Genomic DNA, 14,439 nt, shown 5'->3' on the forward strand with positions numbered 1-14,439 from the left:
GAGAGAGAGAGTTCATCAAATGTCTTAATTTCTTTAATTACCTTAATTTTTCTTAAAATGGAAAAAGGATCTTAATTATTCCTTTGCTGCCCAAAAATATGGCTAGGTGTCAACCTCAAAATCAGCCACTTAGTCTCCCCTTTAAAAGACTAAAATGCCCTTTAAATCAAACTTAGGTATTTTCCAAAATTAGGGTATAATGGTCAAATTCCATAACCTCGCTCAACCTCGATATTTTAATTTTCTCTAAAATATTTCCCGCAAAGAAATAAGGTTCTAAACTTACCCCATGTGATCAATCTAGCCATCCATCACATTTTTCGTTGTCGCCGAGCAAAAATTACAAAAATTTCATATTTCACATATAAGCTAAATAATACCCCTAGAGTTTAATAAAATCTCCAGAATTGAGAAATTATAACTCTAATATTTATTTCTAAATATTGGGATCCACAATGAAATAAATTCACAAATAATAATAAAATAATAAAAATTAGTGCTAATTGCCTTTACTAATCCAAATTACTAAAGCGGTCATTACACCTTACTCCAGCAACTTGTTGTTTGGTGGCATATGCCAACATAACGGGGTCAGAGCTGCAGGCAACTGCCCATTTATCTACCGTTAACTCGCTTATGTTGTTGGCAGTCAAGTCTATTACGTCTGCAGCAAAGGGTGCCACATTATCCCCAAACGTGGGAGTCAAAAACTTATTCAGAGCCAGGCAATCTAAGACTAGACCAGGGTTCTTCCCTTTGTCACGATCAGCTATCTCTGCCTTCCTCTTGGCCTACAAGATGATTTCTTTCTTTTGGGCGATAACCACCTCCTGGTCATGATGCCTCTTGAGATAGAGGTTGGCATCCACCACCTTTATGAAAACCTCAATTGCCTCAGGACACAAAGGCCAACTGAAGGTGAAGGAAGGGATGGCCAGAAGGGCTGTAGGAAGCTGTTGCGGGTGTGATGATTATTGATCTGTTTGTTGTTTTTGTTGCTATTGGTGGTGGGAATATTTTACCAGAATCTAGATTTACTAACAAGTATGTTGAATTAACATCCTAAATATGAATATCTCTAAAACAATGAAATTAAACACATAAGAGTTTAGAAAACCTTACATTGGTTGCAGCAAAATATAATGACTCCTTCTACTCAGATCTCTAATCCTTAATCCCTTCTGTCGTAGAGTATTATCAAGATCTGAGCCTAGATCTCTTTCTCTCATTTGGGTTTGGTTACCACCATCTTACTCACTATGATTGAGTACTTGACTTGCTATGTGTGGACATGTCACTCTTTCACTTAAGGTTCGAATACGGTGAAGAACAATGAAGGAGGTTGAAATCACTATAGAAGGAACTCTCTCATGTGCTAGTTGTCTGACAGAGAAAACTAGGTTTGATTTGGTTGAAGGCATCAAGTGGATGAGTAAGGGCATCATGTTCCTTTTATAGTGTTTCAAGTAAATGTTGGATATATTTTACCGGGATCTAGATTTACTAACAAGTATGTTTCACTAACATCCTAATATGAATTCTAAAACAATGAAATAAACACATATAAAGTTTAGTAAACCTTACATTGGGTGCAGCGGAATATAATGACTCCTTCCGTTCAGATCTCTAGCCCTTGATTCCTTTCTGTAGTAGAGCATCACCAAGATCTGAACCTGGATCTCTTTCTCTCCTTCCTTTGATGCTGATTCTCCTTCTTGTTGTTTAGAATCTCCTACAGTCTTACACACTATGATTGAGATACAACTTGATGTGTGTGGGCACTCACTCATTCACTCAAAGTTCGAAATTGAAGAGGAAAAAAGAAGGGAAGTGGTTTCGGCTATAGAGAAAAAAATAGGAGGCTCAACTTTTCATCTGACAAAGTTAAGTGTGAATGAGAGTCATCACTATCTATTTATAGGCAACCACCTAGGTTTAAGTTAGAATTATTTGGCATTAAAAGAATGAAAAAATAAATGATAAAATCCATTAAGTGTGGCCGGCCATGGGCTTCGGATAATGGGCCTCACTTATGCAATTTTGCTGTTTTATCATTTCTGCATCTTATTTTCTCAAAAATGCCAATTTTCCAATTCAACCATTTAAATGTCAATTCCTATTATTTAATAACTAAAAATTAATTATTAAATAATATTGTCATTTAATATATTTATTAATTAGAAATATAAAGTCTCTTAATTAATAAATAAACCTAGAATCTCTTTTCTTTACAATTTCGCCCTTGCTTAGTGAAAATTCATAAACTAGACATAGTCTAACTTTAGAATTATAATTGATACAAGCAGTATGGTCTCAACTAGTATGGGGACCATGGGCCTATATTTCTGAGCTTCCAATAAGTCGAACCGAATTTACCAAGTAAATTCTCTAACTTTAATAATTCCTTATTGAATCCACACTTAGAACTTGAAATTGCACTCTCAGTCATATAGAACGCTCTATAAGTTCCACAATATAGATACGTCATTAGTTATCCATTGTTATAATCCTAATTTGATCAATGACCCTCTAATAGATGATCTACAATGAATTAGGCACTAAATTACCGCTACACCTTCAATGTATTTTATCCTTAAAACACTTAGCTCCATATAAATGATATTTCAGCGAAGTGAAATGAGATCTCCACCATTTATCTCTGTTTAGCCAAGCTCGAAGGATAGCATCGTTTCACTTCTAAATTCCTATAGAAGTTATAGACTCCATATTTAAGTTAGCGCTCCCACTCAATTATACTATCATGTTCCCAAAATGTACGCATTACCCTGACCCAAAAGTAGGCTTAACTAACAAATCAAAGAACATGTAAAATACTCTTGAGATCGAACCTAACCATATTAGGATTAAGATCATTTGATCTAGGATCAACGGGTGATATTGAATTGAATAAATATTACGGTAAATTTTAATATATCTAATCAAAGTTCAATATCGGTCCCTTCCGATGTATACTCCATACATCTGATACTGGTAAACTTTGCCAATGCCCTGGAAAGGACATAACACTTATCCAAGGTGTAAGAATACCTACCGCTGATTATCATGTCAGTCTAAATTCAGTGAACTGACAAATCAGGGAATAAACTTTCAAACACATAATTAAGATTATATTCCACTGTGCTGACAACACTATAAACATTAACAAATTCATATGTTCTGGACTTAAATAGAATTCATACATTATATATAATCATGAAATAAATCATGTGAACCATGCAACATAAAATGTTAAATATGATCTTTATTAATAAGTAAATCTGATTATATTGAAATGGGTTTTATTTAGGGCACAAAACCCAACAGTAAATTCCTTAATTTATTAATTTCGCCTTGCGCTACTATAGATTTGGAATTGAATAACACTCTCAATTATATAGAACGCTCTATATGTACCACGATATAGATACGTTATGATTATCCATTGTTACAATCCTAATAGTCAAAGATCCTCTATAGATGATCTACACTGAATATGGACAAATTTACCGTTCTACCCTTTAATGTATTTAATCCTTAAAACACTTAGCCACCTATAAATGATACTTCAGTAAACTAATATAATTACTGAAATGAGACCTCAATCATTTAATTCTATTCAGCCAAGCTTGAAGGAAATCATCGTTTCACTTCTAAATACTTATAGAACCTATAGATTCCATATCTATGATCATTGGTCCCACTCAATTGAACTACCATGTTCCCAAGATGTAAATATCTGCCAGAACCATTTGTTAGCTTCCACGAACAACTTGAAGAACATAAATAATACAACTAAGTTGAACCTAACCATATCAGGATTAAGATCCATAGACCTAAGATCAACCATTGATATTGACTTAGAAAGATATAACGGTAAGTTTATGATATCTTACCCAAGATCAATATCAGTCCCTTCCAATGTATACTCCATACATCCGATACTGGTAAAGTTTGCCAATGCCCTGGAAATGACATAACACTTACCCAAGGTGTAAGTATAACTTATCGCTGATTATCATGTCAGTCTAAATCTAGTGAACTGACAAATCATGGAAATTAAACTTTTGAACATATAATCATGATTATATTCCACTGTGCTGACGACACTATAATCATGAACAAATATATATTTATATATGTTCTGGACTTAATAGAATTTATACATTAAGTATAATCATGGAATAAATCATGTAAACCATGCAACATAAAATGCAATATTTGATCTTTTATTAATTAGTAAATATGATTATATTGAAATGAGTTTTATTTAGGGCACAAAACCCAACAATTGGCGCAGTTGGTGCTGTTGTGTTTATTGTTTTTGTTGTTGTTGGTGCAGTTGGCTAGGAGTTACGAACGTTTGGGCCTCTTTTGGACCTCCCCAGCTGGAGTTCCACCCTGCCTCAAATCTCCCTTACCTTTGGGAGACTTTCACCTTGCATTTGCTAGCTTGGCCTTCATTCTATCCATCAAATCATAACAGATCAAGGCATGGTATGAAGACCGAACACGTGTCACCCATTCAACCAGCGTAGTGGCCGAATAAGTCCACATGCGAGCAGGAGCTTCCCACGCAGACTTGGAGGGCAAATGTTATCCTAATTTTTATGCATATGGTGACATGGCACTTACCTGGATGACATGTGGAGAATATTTTATGATCTAGATGGGCGGTACGCTCAATGATGTATCGTCCAAGGGGATTTATCATTTGTAAATAACTTGTTTGAAGAATAAGTTAGAATATTCGAGCAGAATATATTACACCGTCTGACCATCATCAACCTTGCAGACAGCTCGCATACACCGTCGGGGTAAATGCGGCTGGAATATCTTCAGAGATACTTTTCATAAATATTAAAGCATTCAAATCTCAATCACATCCCTAATTTTGTGGGATAGATTTACACCGATAAGAAATAAGAGGAAACCTTCCCAATTTCCCTTTTAGTTTTATTTGTTTTAGGAAGGCAAACAAGTTTCTTATTTTATTTCTTAATTGTTTTGGGAACTCTAGTTAGTGTAATTCTTTCCTATAAATAGGGGTCATTTCACTATTCAAGGATGAGAAATCAATTGTTCAAGAGAGCTCTTATGCTGTAAAATTGTAAGTTTTTGAAAGAGATCAAGAACTTCTTGCTTCTCTTCTCACAAGTGATACAAACAAAAGAAGACTAGGCTATTACCACTATCACGAGGCAGAACCTTTATAAATCTTGTGTTCTCATTGCTTTATTTTATATAGTTCTTATTCAATATTATTTATTTTAATCACTTTAATTGACTCAACATCGTTGGTTAAAAGCAAGGTCAACAACCAAATTTTAGAATTTTACACTACATGTGATATGTCGCAATACCAAATTTTAGCATGCATTTTTTTTTAACATTTTATGAATGTTGTGCTCATTTTTAACAATTCATATAGCCCCTAAATCACCAATTTAAATCCCTAAATACCCAATTTAATTATTTGTAACAACCAAGAACTTTATGGTGATCGTTCATGTTCAAATGAGAGTAAAACTCTATAAATAGAGGTCATAATGTTCACTTGAAAAGGTTGTTAAATACATTTTGTTGTGGTTAGAACTTTGTGAGAATATACTCATCTTTAGACACTAAGTTGAGCATATGAGAGGCTTGAAAATCCTTAAGAATATTTTTAGAGTTTTCTTAAGTGTCCATGTGAAGGAAGAAATGATTTTTAGGGCAAAGGTCCTAGCCTTAGTCAAGCCTATTGTGTGTTCTTGAGTGTTGTTATTTTTCTTCTCTAATTTTCTTTTAATCTTGATGTAATACTTTCATTTATATTTTAAGTATTTTAATTATAATCTTTCTATTCCCTTTTGTAAATGAGAAATCTATTACTGCAATATATATATATATATATATATTTACATGGAGGAGGTTTCAATGGTTACATCAAATATGTAACCATGATAGTTACATTTATTTTTAACCATTTGATCATTAATGAATGGTTCTGATTAATTTACAAATTAAATAAAAAATAACCTGTAACCTCATAATAACCTAATATTTTATTTCTTTATATAGCTTTAATTTAGATTAATTTTATTTTAAAATTAAATTAATTTTTTTGTAATTTGTTACTAAACAAGGTTCTTTTAGCAATTAATTTTCTTGCACTTAAACTATTTTAATAGGGAAATTTCAATTTTTGACCCTAATAATACAACCTATATCAAAATTTATACCCCTTTATAATTTGTACAAATTTAGTCCATTAATTACATGAACTTCCCATTTTACCCTTTTTTTTTTTAAAAAAAAATAAAAAAAAGCTAAAATCTGAAAGTGTATTTCTCTCTCTCTCTCTCTTCCCTCTTCCCTCTCTCTCGTGCACCACTCTCTCTCTCTAGGAAAAAATTGAAAAATTTATGAAAAACCGAAGCTGAAATCCGTCCCACTCTCTTTATTTCTTTATTTGCATGGTTGTTTTCTCGGTGGGTGTTGGTGGAAAACCGAAGCACAATACAACATCACTCAAGAATCTTACACCATTATAATGGGTAAGTTGCATTTTAAGCATTTTGTTTGACTTTATGTAGTTTAAAATTGTTATACGTGTGTTTATTGTTGGAACTGCTTGTTTTTGGTACGAAATTGTTGAGATCGGCGGAATCCGGTTTTCGGATCGATTTCTGGGTTTTCCAGTGTTATCGATGATATGTCGATGATATGTCGATGGTTTGTCGATGATTATAGAGGAAAGGTCAGTGACGACCATTATCGACGTTATGTCGACGTTATGTCGACATGTTGTCGACATCATGCAACCAACTTTGGGATTAACTATTTGTCGACATTTTGTCGACATGTTTGTCGACAGAATGTCGACAACAAGCATTTTTGTTGTTTTTTAGAAGTTGTCGATATTTTGTCGACATGATGTCGACAAAATATCGATGCAATGGAAAAATACCGTGGATAAAACATAAACATAAACATAACATTGACAGAAAATAAAGTTCATTAAAAATAACAAAAAAAAAAAACATAAAAAAAAACAGAAAATAAAAGTTCATAAAAAAAAAAAACATTAAATAAAACCCACAAACCATAACATAAGAAATTATTTTTTTTTAAATTCTTTGGCTTGTGGGTGAGCCTTGCAATACTTGCATAATGTTCCGGGGCTTCACTTAGGTTTACGGGTCAGAAGATGCCCAGGTTTGCAACGACGGCATCCTTCGGGGAACCCGGGTGGTGGAGCCGCCATACACCGATTTTGCAAAATTCTCTTTCAAGTTGCATGAACCTGAACTCGTTACCGTTTCGCTCTCTTTCGAAAGCTCGAGCGGCGTCCAAAACTTTCTGCATTGCAGGAGTAACTATGCCAACATCAGGCTCATGCTTCAGCTCCTCAGGAGTTAGGATGGGGAATTTGCCGTTCTTTCTTGGGGCCATATTTCAAACTTAAGAGAATAAGAGAAATTTTTAAGAGTAAGAGATAGGTAGAATACAAGAGCACTTATGAATAAGATTTCCCTTTGCTTTTATAGAGCAGTAAAAATGTTGGGAATGTATGAAAATTTAATGGTCATTAAATGCGTAACTGTACAGGGAAAAACGCATGAAATGGCGTATTTGTCGACAGAATGTCGATACTATGTCGACATCTTATCGACAACATGCCAATTTAGTGTCACTGCTAACACATTTGTCGACGACATGTCGACTTCATGTCGATATGTTGTCGATAGGACACGTGTCTGACATGCAACGTTTCAGTTGGGAAGGGTTGTTGGGAACGTATGTAAAATTTATTAACATTTAATGTGCAACCGTTTTTAATTGTCGATTGAATGTCGATGGTATGTCGATGGTATGTCGATGACGAGCATGGTTGTTGTTGTTGTCGATTGTATGTCGATAATATGTCGACACAATGTCGAGAATCAGTGCCCTAATTTACAGTGTTGTGCTTCTCGACATTATGTCTATTGATATCGATGGGATGTCGATTTTTATTTTTTTTGGTGTTTTTCCTTTAATGACCTTGTTTTTTTGGTTTGCAATTGCGGGAGACAAAGTGTTCCTTGTTGTATCGTACGATGGTGTTTGGTTATGTGAGAATTATAATTGGATCTACAAAGCAAATAGCGAGCAGCGTTGACGATTACAATAGAGACAACCCTACAAGAACTGCGACAAATTTTATATGAAGAGTTGGAAGTTGATCCGGTAGCGTATGATTTAAAGTTGGAGATTTGTTCCTTGTACATGAAGGGGAAAATGGTTGCGCCAGAGGTTATTAAGAGAGAACGCCAACTGAGAACGTTTTTAGAGATGAGGGCAACAATGTCAAATACAGAGTTTATGCCATTATTCGTGACCAAGGTGAGAAAAGTTGGGAATTCGGAGCCTACGCCGCCTACTAATCCTCTCCCTCGGAGTGTGGTAGGGTCTTGCGTTCCCCGAAACGGATGTTGGGATTGGTGTGAATGAGGAGGTTCGGCCAATTTAGAGGTTCGACATATTTTGATGTTGGAGCCAATGTAGGGCAAGAACAAGAAGCGACGGGTTTCATCGGTTTGAAGAGTTCGATACACCGCTTCTACAATAATGATCCTATTGTAGATTTGAATATGGACGATGACCATGATTTAGCGGTCGATGAACCGTAGCGGGACCATTGTTGAGGTTAGAGTGTGTGCAGAGTAACCAAGGTACACGCGAGAACGACAACCTCGTAGTGAAAATCGCACTACACACGGAACTAGCGGTAGTCGACCGGGCGGGCGAAGAACATGCTCGTCATGCAACATTCTCAACGTTCTCCTCTTTCGAAGTTTGTACCAAGTTCAAAGCTCCCATGTGGACAAAGGAAGATATAATGGAAAATCATGAGCTAACTACTTGTTTACAAAGTAAGGAAGCCGAGGGTGATAGAGCTTGGTAATTTTTATGAAAAGCAAGGAAGAAGCGAGACAAGTTGTGGGTAGGTTTGCCCTTAATAACAATTTCGAGTGGATGGTGAAGAAGTCATCCACGATGTGTTGTACGTTACATGCAAGGCTCAGTTGTAAATGGAGATTGAGGGGAGGAAGAAGATGCATTCGACAACTTTGAGGTCCCTTGTATTTCACAATGAACACACATGTAACTTGAATGCGAGACGTTCGGATCACCGTCAAGCGGCACCATGGGTAGTTGGCCACCTTATTAAGGGGAAGTACACCGAAGACGGAACTAAGTACAAGGCTAAAGACATACGAGAGGGACATGTTTGACAACTACGGTATCGGTATGAGTTATGTGAAGGCGTGGAGGTGCGGGGAGATGGGACTTACGTATGCTAGGGGTACGCACGAGTTTTCATACATGAAGCTTCCTGGGTACTTGTACATGTTTGGAACGAAGAATCCGGGTACCATTACGACTTGTACTTAGAGGATGAGCGGTTCAAGTCTTGTTTTATATCACTCGGTGCATGTAGAAGGGGCTTTTCTTTTTGTCGTCTGTTTTGAGTATCGATGGCACCTTCTTGAAGACGAAGTACGGCGGTATAATGTTAGTTCATGTGGCATACGATGCGAACAACCAATTGTTGCCGGTTGCTTATGGTATCGTTGACGGTGAGAATAACGACTCTGGACGTATTTCTTACGAAGTTGAGGGTAGCAATTGGCGTGGTTGAGAACTTAGTGTTTGTGTCGGATAGGCATCAAAGCATTGATCGTCTTTGTTGAACTCATTTTTCCGACGAGTCCATTGTGCATGCTATCACCACATTGTTATGAACGTGAACGCCAAATTCAAGTGATGCTTTTCACAACCAAATATATAATGTTGCTTACGCATGGTCGAAAGGCGGAATGCGATAGAGAGTTCGAGAAGCTTAGAAAGATGAATCGGCCATTCTTTGCCATATGTGGAGAGTATAGGGTTTGAGAAGTGGGCTCACCCTAATTGTTTGGGCGATAGATACAACATCATGACGAGCAACGACGGCTGGAAAGCTTCAATAGTGTCACGAAGAGTTCGGGAAATATCCAATAACTACTTTGGTTGAATTTATCGGGTTCACACTCCAATCGTGGTTGATCGCCTCGAAAATGCGACAAATGTGCCACCCCTTTGGCCACGCTCTTCGAAAAAAACTTGGCAAAAATTCATGAAAATGCGAGGTACGGGCGCGTCCAACGAAATGGAGCCAATTTGTATAACGTTGGTAGGGGACCTAACGGTGAAAGAGGTGGTGATGTGAATCTAGTTGAAAAAACATGCACTGGCGTGTTCACGTTATTGAAACTCCCTTGCCTTCATGCATGTGCGCGGCATTGAAAACGAACACAAGTGTGTACACGCTTTGCTCACCTTATTATTCAAAAGAAACGTGGAGGAAGATTTACGATGATACCATCAATCTCGGCAGTGACGAGGATGATTGGGTTCTCTCGAACACATCGAGAATATGAAAGTTGGGGTACTGTGGAAAAGAAGCACATGGAGTCGTCCAAGAAAAAGCAACGGCTGGAAGAAGACGGAGAACCGTTTCCCCGTACGAGTGATAAAAAAGGTTACGTACCACGAAGCTGCGGCCCATTGTGGTGCTTCGAGCACAACGAGCAACATGCAAAGCCGCATCTGAGGCGTCTTGTACGTATTCGTTGGGAAATTTGATATATTGTAATGATGCATATTTTGTCATAGTTATTTTTGTTGAGGTTGAATATTTTTCAAATATTTTAATTATTTTTAGGTTTAATAGTTATTTTTGTTGAATAATGTTGATATTTTATATTTGAAACCACGTATAATTATCAAAATTTGAACGAAAAGAAAATCTATATATACATAACTGTAATGTTAATTACACAAAATATACAATGTCCCAATAATTACACATATAATCGTGAGCATTTTGGTAAAATAAATCGACACACCACGGGTTGACGAAACATGGTTATCCGGTCTGGCGTCACATCGGTCAATCCACGCTGCATCATGAGATGCTCCACATACTCAATGCTATACACGCCACAATCACCACTAAATGCAAAATAAAATGTAAAGTCAGTCTAACGTAAAACATATTTTAATACTATAGTACTTTTTTATCGCTATGTGCACAGTTTGCGGACTTCGGAACTAAGTCGTGAGTGGCTCGAGTCGCGTTCATTTTTGGAAGCAGAGTGATGTCACCGTTAGCTAACGCCATGATACGGTTGTTATGTGGAAATTCCGGTTGCAAGGATTAGCGAGGGCGGCCGGTTCGACCAAACCTTCAGATGGGTTCCATGGCGGTCCAATGACGGACGGCGGAATCACGGTCGTAGACATTAATTTTCCACGGCTCATGTCGACTTCAGCGTGACCCGGTGTCTTGCGGTGGGAAGGTGCGAACGAAGTAAATAAACTCGTTACCCCTCCATCTCTCAAAGACTTGGGACGTAATTACGGAGAACAACGAAACAATTAACAAACCATAATAATCTTCCCAAACAATTAACATTTAAAATCTTACTAAAACAATACCTTATGAAACCCATGCGGTAGTCCGGGATATATTCCTCCCATTTAAAGTTTTCCTCGGACCCTTGTGGCTCGTCCATGCGCTGATCATGGCGGTCACGAATGTGGAGAGAATGATACCCTTACGAGGAAATGTCGAGTGGATAGTCGGTGCGTCGCCTCCTCGGCATATGCATTGCTTTTGCATCTATATCTTGCATATAAACGGAAATGTCGATTACACAAAAAAATATATTAATTGCACATAAAGTTGTAAAGTGAAGTAATATTATAAAATACTTTACTTACGTCATACGTAAGCCATTCCTTTGGTGTGAGCATTATCCAAAAGAATCACGGGCCGTAATCACCACTTCTCGAATCCCGAAGTCGGTGGTTCGGAATGAGTCCAACACACCACTTTCGGAAAGTGGTTAACAATTTCTCATCCGGTGGCTCCGAGGGGATCAAAAGTCGAAGATGGCCTATGTCTCCTCTTCATCTCCGTATAGTCATAGAACCATACATGAGGCTTTCTCTTCCTCTTCCGAGCTCTTAACCACTTGCGGAGTTGTGCCTCTATGGACGAGAATCTCACCCTGCGACTCGGTGTCATGTACATGGATAAGAGGTTGTGCCTCGATCGGAGTCGGGAGCTCCCTCGCCATAAGGATCGTAATCGTCGGGAAGACCTCATCCTCTTCTGCGGGGTGAAGCGGTGGTGGTGGGGTAGATGGATGCGGTGGGGCCTCCGTGTCTTTGAAGGCATCGTTGGCGGACGATTCAACATGGCCAATATGTGTACGAGCTGCTCCATAATTACGTTACGACCACCCTTCCCGACTACATGGCTGGTCTCGTATGCCTTCTTCGGCTCGACATGAGCGGCATACGGACACTGAGTGTCACCCTCGATCCTATCCAGCGAGCCACTAAATCGGTGTACTCGGCACCCGAACGCTGATGCGAGATGGTGCCTTTGGGCGAGGTTACGAAGCGTGGCTTTGAAAAAATATATATCAAAAAAATACGGTAAGCATACGATATACCCTCCACTATATAAAAAAAATAATAAAAAATAAAGACATAAAAAAAAGTTCCGAGAAATTGGTACCGAGTGTCTCTTTCTGAGTGTACGGGACACGAGTCTCTGGTACGACTACTGCCTCGGCCTACGTGTCATCCACGGCATCATCATCAACCGGGTTCTCCACACCATCGTAAGATATTGTCCTCACAAATGCCTCCTCCTCGTAAAGTGGAAGTAGCCCTTCACCACTTCCGGATTACGTTTATGGTTTAACAAATATCAAAATAAAACCATTTAGCATTTATTACAAGCATTTATGTTAAATAATTATTGAGAACATAAGTGAAAATCATACCGTCTAGAAAATAATGCGGCGCGTCTTTCTTCCCAATATCGCCTTTGCTCGTCCGGCTAAGCATCTGGGGAACCGAATCCGTGGTTCGTGCCATACCTCTTGCCAACCTCAAAATGGCCTCGTACGCCCAATATTGAATTGCGGGTGCGAAGCCATATGCGTGTGTATTTGCACTCGTCTTGAACATCCGAACTCGGCTTCTTCTTGTAGTTGGCCTTGTTTCAACATGTCTTTACGAAGCGAGTGCATGAGTCGGCGAATGAGTGCTTCCCCCAAGGAATCCGGAAGAAGAACTCGAGGTCTTCCACATATCTAATGATGTGAGGCGTGATCGGCGCGTTGGCCTCGCGGCCCGGAAGCACGACTCCACCAAACAAGCACAAGCCGAGCTTGTACAAGTCTTCGGGTTACGGCGGTTTGTGAGCCCCGAAGTTGGAGTGCTTGTCTTCACACTATCGAGCCCGGTTGAAATATTTGTTGATCAATCGGTCGACCCCGACGCGCGACTGCGCGACCTTCTCCTCTTACGGTAGCCCCAGGAGAAGTCCGAAGCCCGTAATGAGTGCAAACTCCGGCACCCCCGAATCGGACCTCCTTCCGACCAACATAAAACCTCATCCTCAACTCCTCACGAGCATCCACTTTCATTTTGTGGAGCATCAGCTAGTGAAATAACACCGAGGAGAATGTCAGTGGTACGGCATTCCAGAAGCTCCCGAAACGGCTTTCCTTCGCCGTGTTATTAAGGTTGAACTCCTCAAACCGAGCTTTAATTTTTGCAAAAATTCCAGTGCCCCTATATGTGACGCGGCCAGTGAAATGCTCGGGTCTTTGGAATAATGAGTATGCAGGAGCCATACGAAAAAACAAAAAAACAAATAAATAAAGGTTTGCTAAAAAATTTAAAATTGTCGACATAACATCGACATCATGTCGATATTCAGTCGACATTATCTAACAGTAAGCACACAAAAATTTCAAAACAAACATGTCGACATTATGTCGACATACCATCGACATTATGTCGACATTATCAAAAGCAGAGAAAATACTTTTATGTCGACAAAATGTCGACATCCTGTCGACATTCAGTCGACAATTCAAACAAATAACAATTACACAATATATCGACATACTGTCGACATACAGTCGACATTCAGTCGACAATACAACCTAACAATCAACATGTTCATTTAATCGACATACCATCGACATACTGTCGATAAGTAGTCGACATATAGGGCAAAAATACTCTTAAAATACCAGTCGACATCCTATCGACATACAAGCGATATCCTATCGACATACAAATTACAGTAACATCCAAACAGACACTCAATCTATCGACATCCTATCGATAACCTATTGACATGTCATCGATAACCATGTAATTTACACAGATTTCATTGAAACACTACACCTAAAGATCACAAATGCTACACAAAATCCACTAATCTCAACAACATGCAATAATTGGCATCCAAATCTATGAAAAATGTATTTTTTCAAAAAAAAAATCTTACCTTTGACTGAATTTCGTGGTGTAGGCGACGGTTTTTGCTCGTGGGTT

The sequence above is a fragment of the Cannabis sativa genome, chromosome X, assembly GCF_029168945.1.
Source record: "Cannabis sativa cultivar Pink pepper isolate KNU-18-1 chromosome X, ASM2916894v1, whole genome shotgun sequence".
Lineage (NCBI taxonomy): Eukaryota > Viridiplantae > Streptophyta > Magnoliopsida > Rosales > Cannabaceae > Cannabis > Cannabis sativa.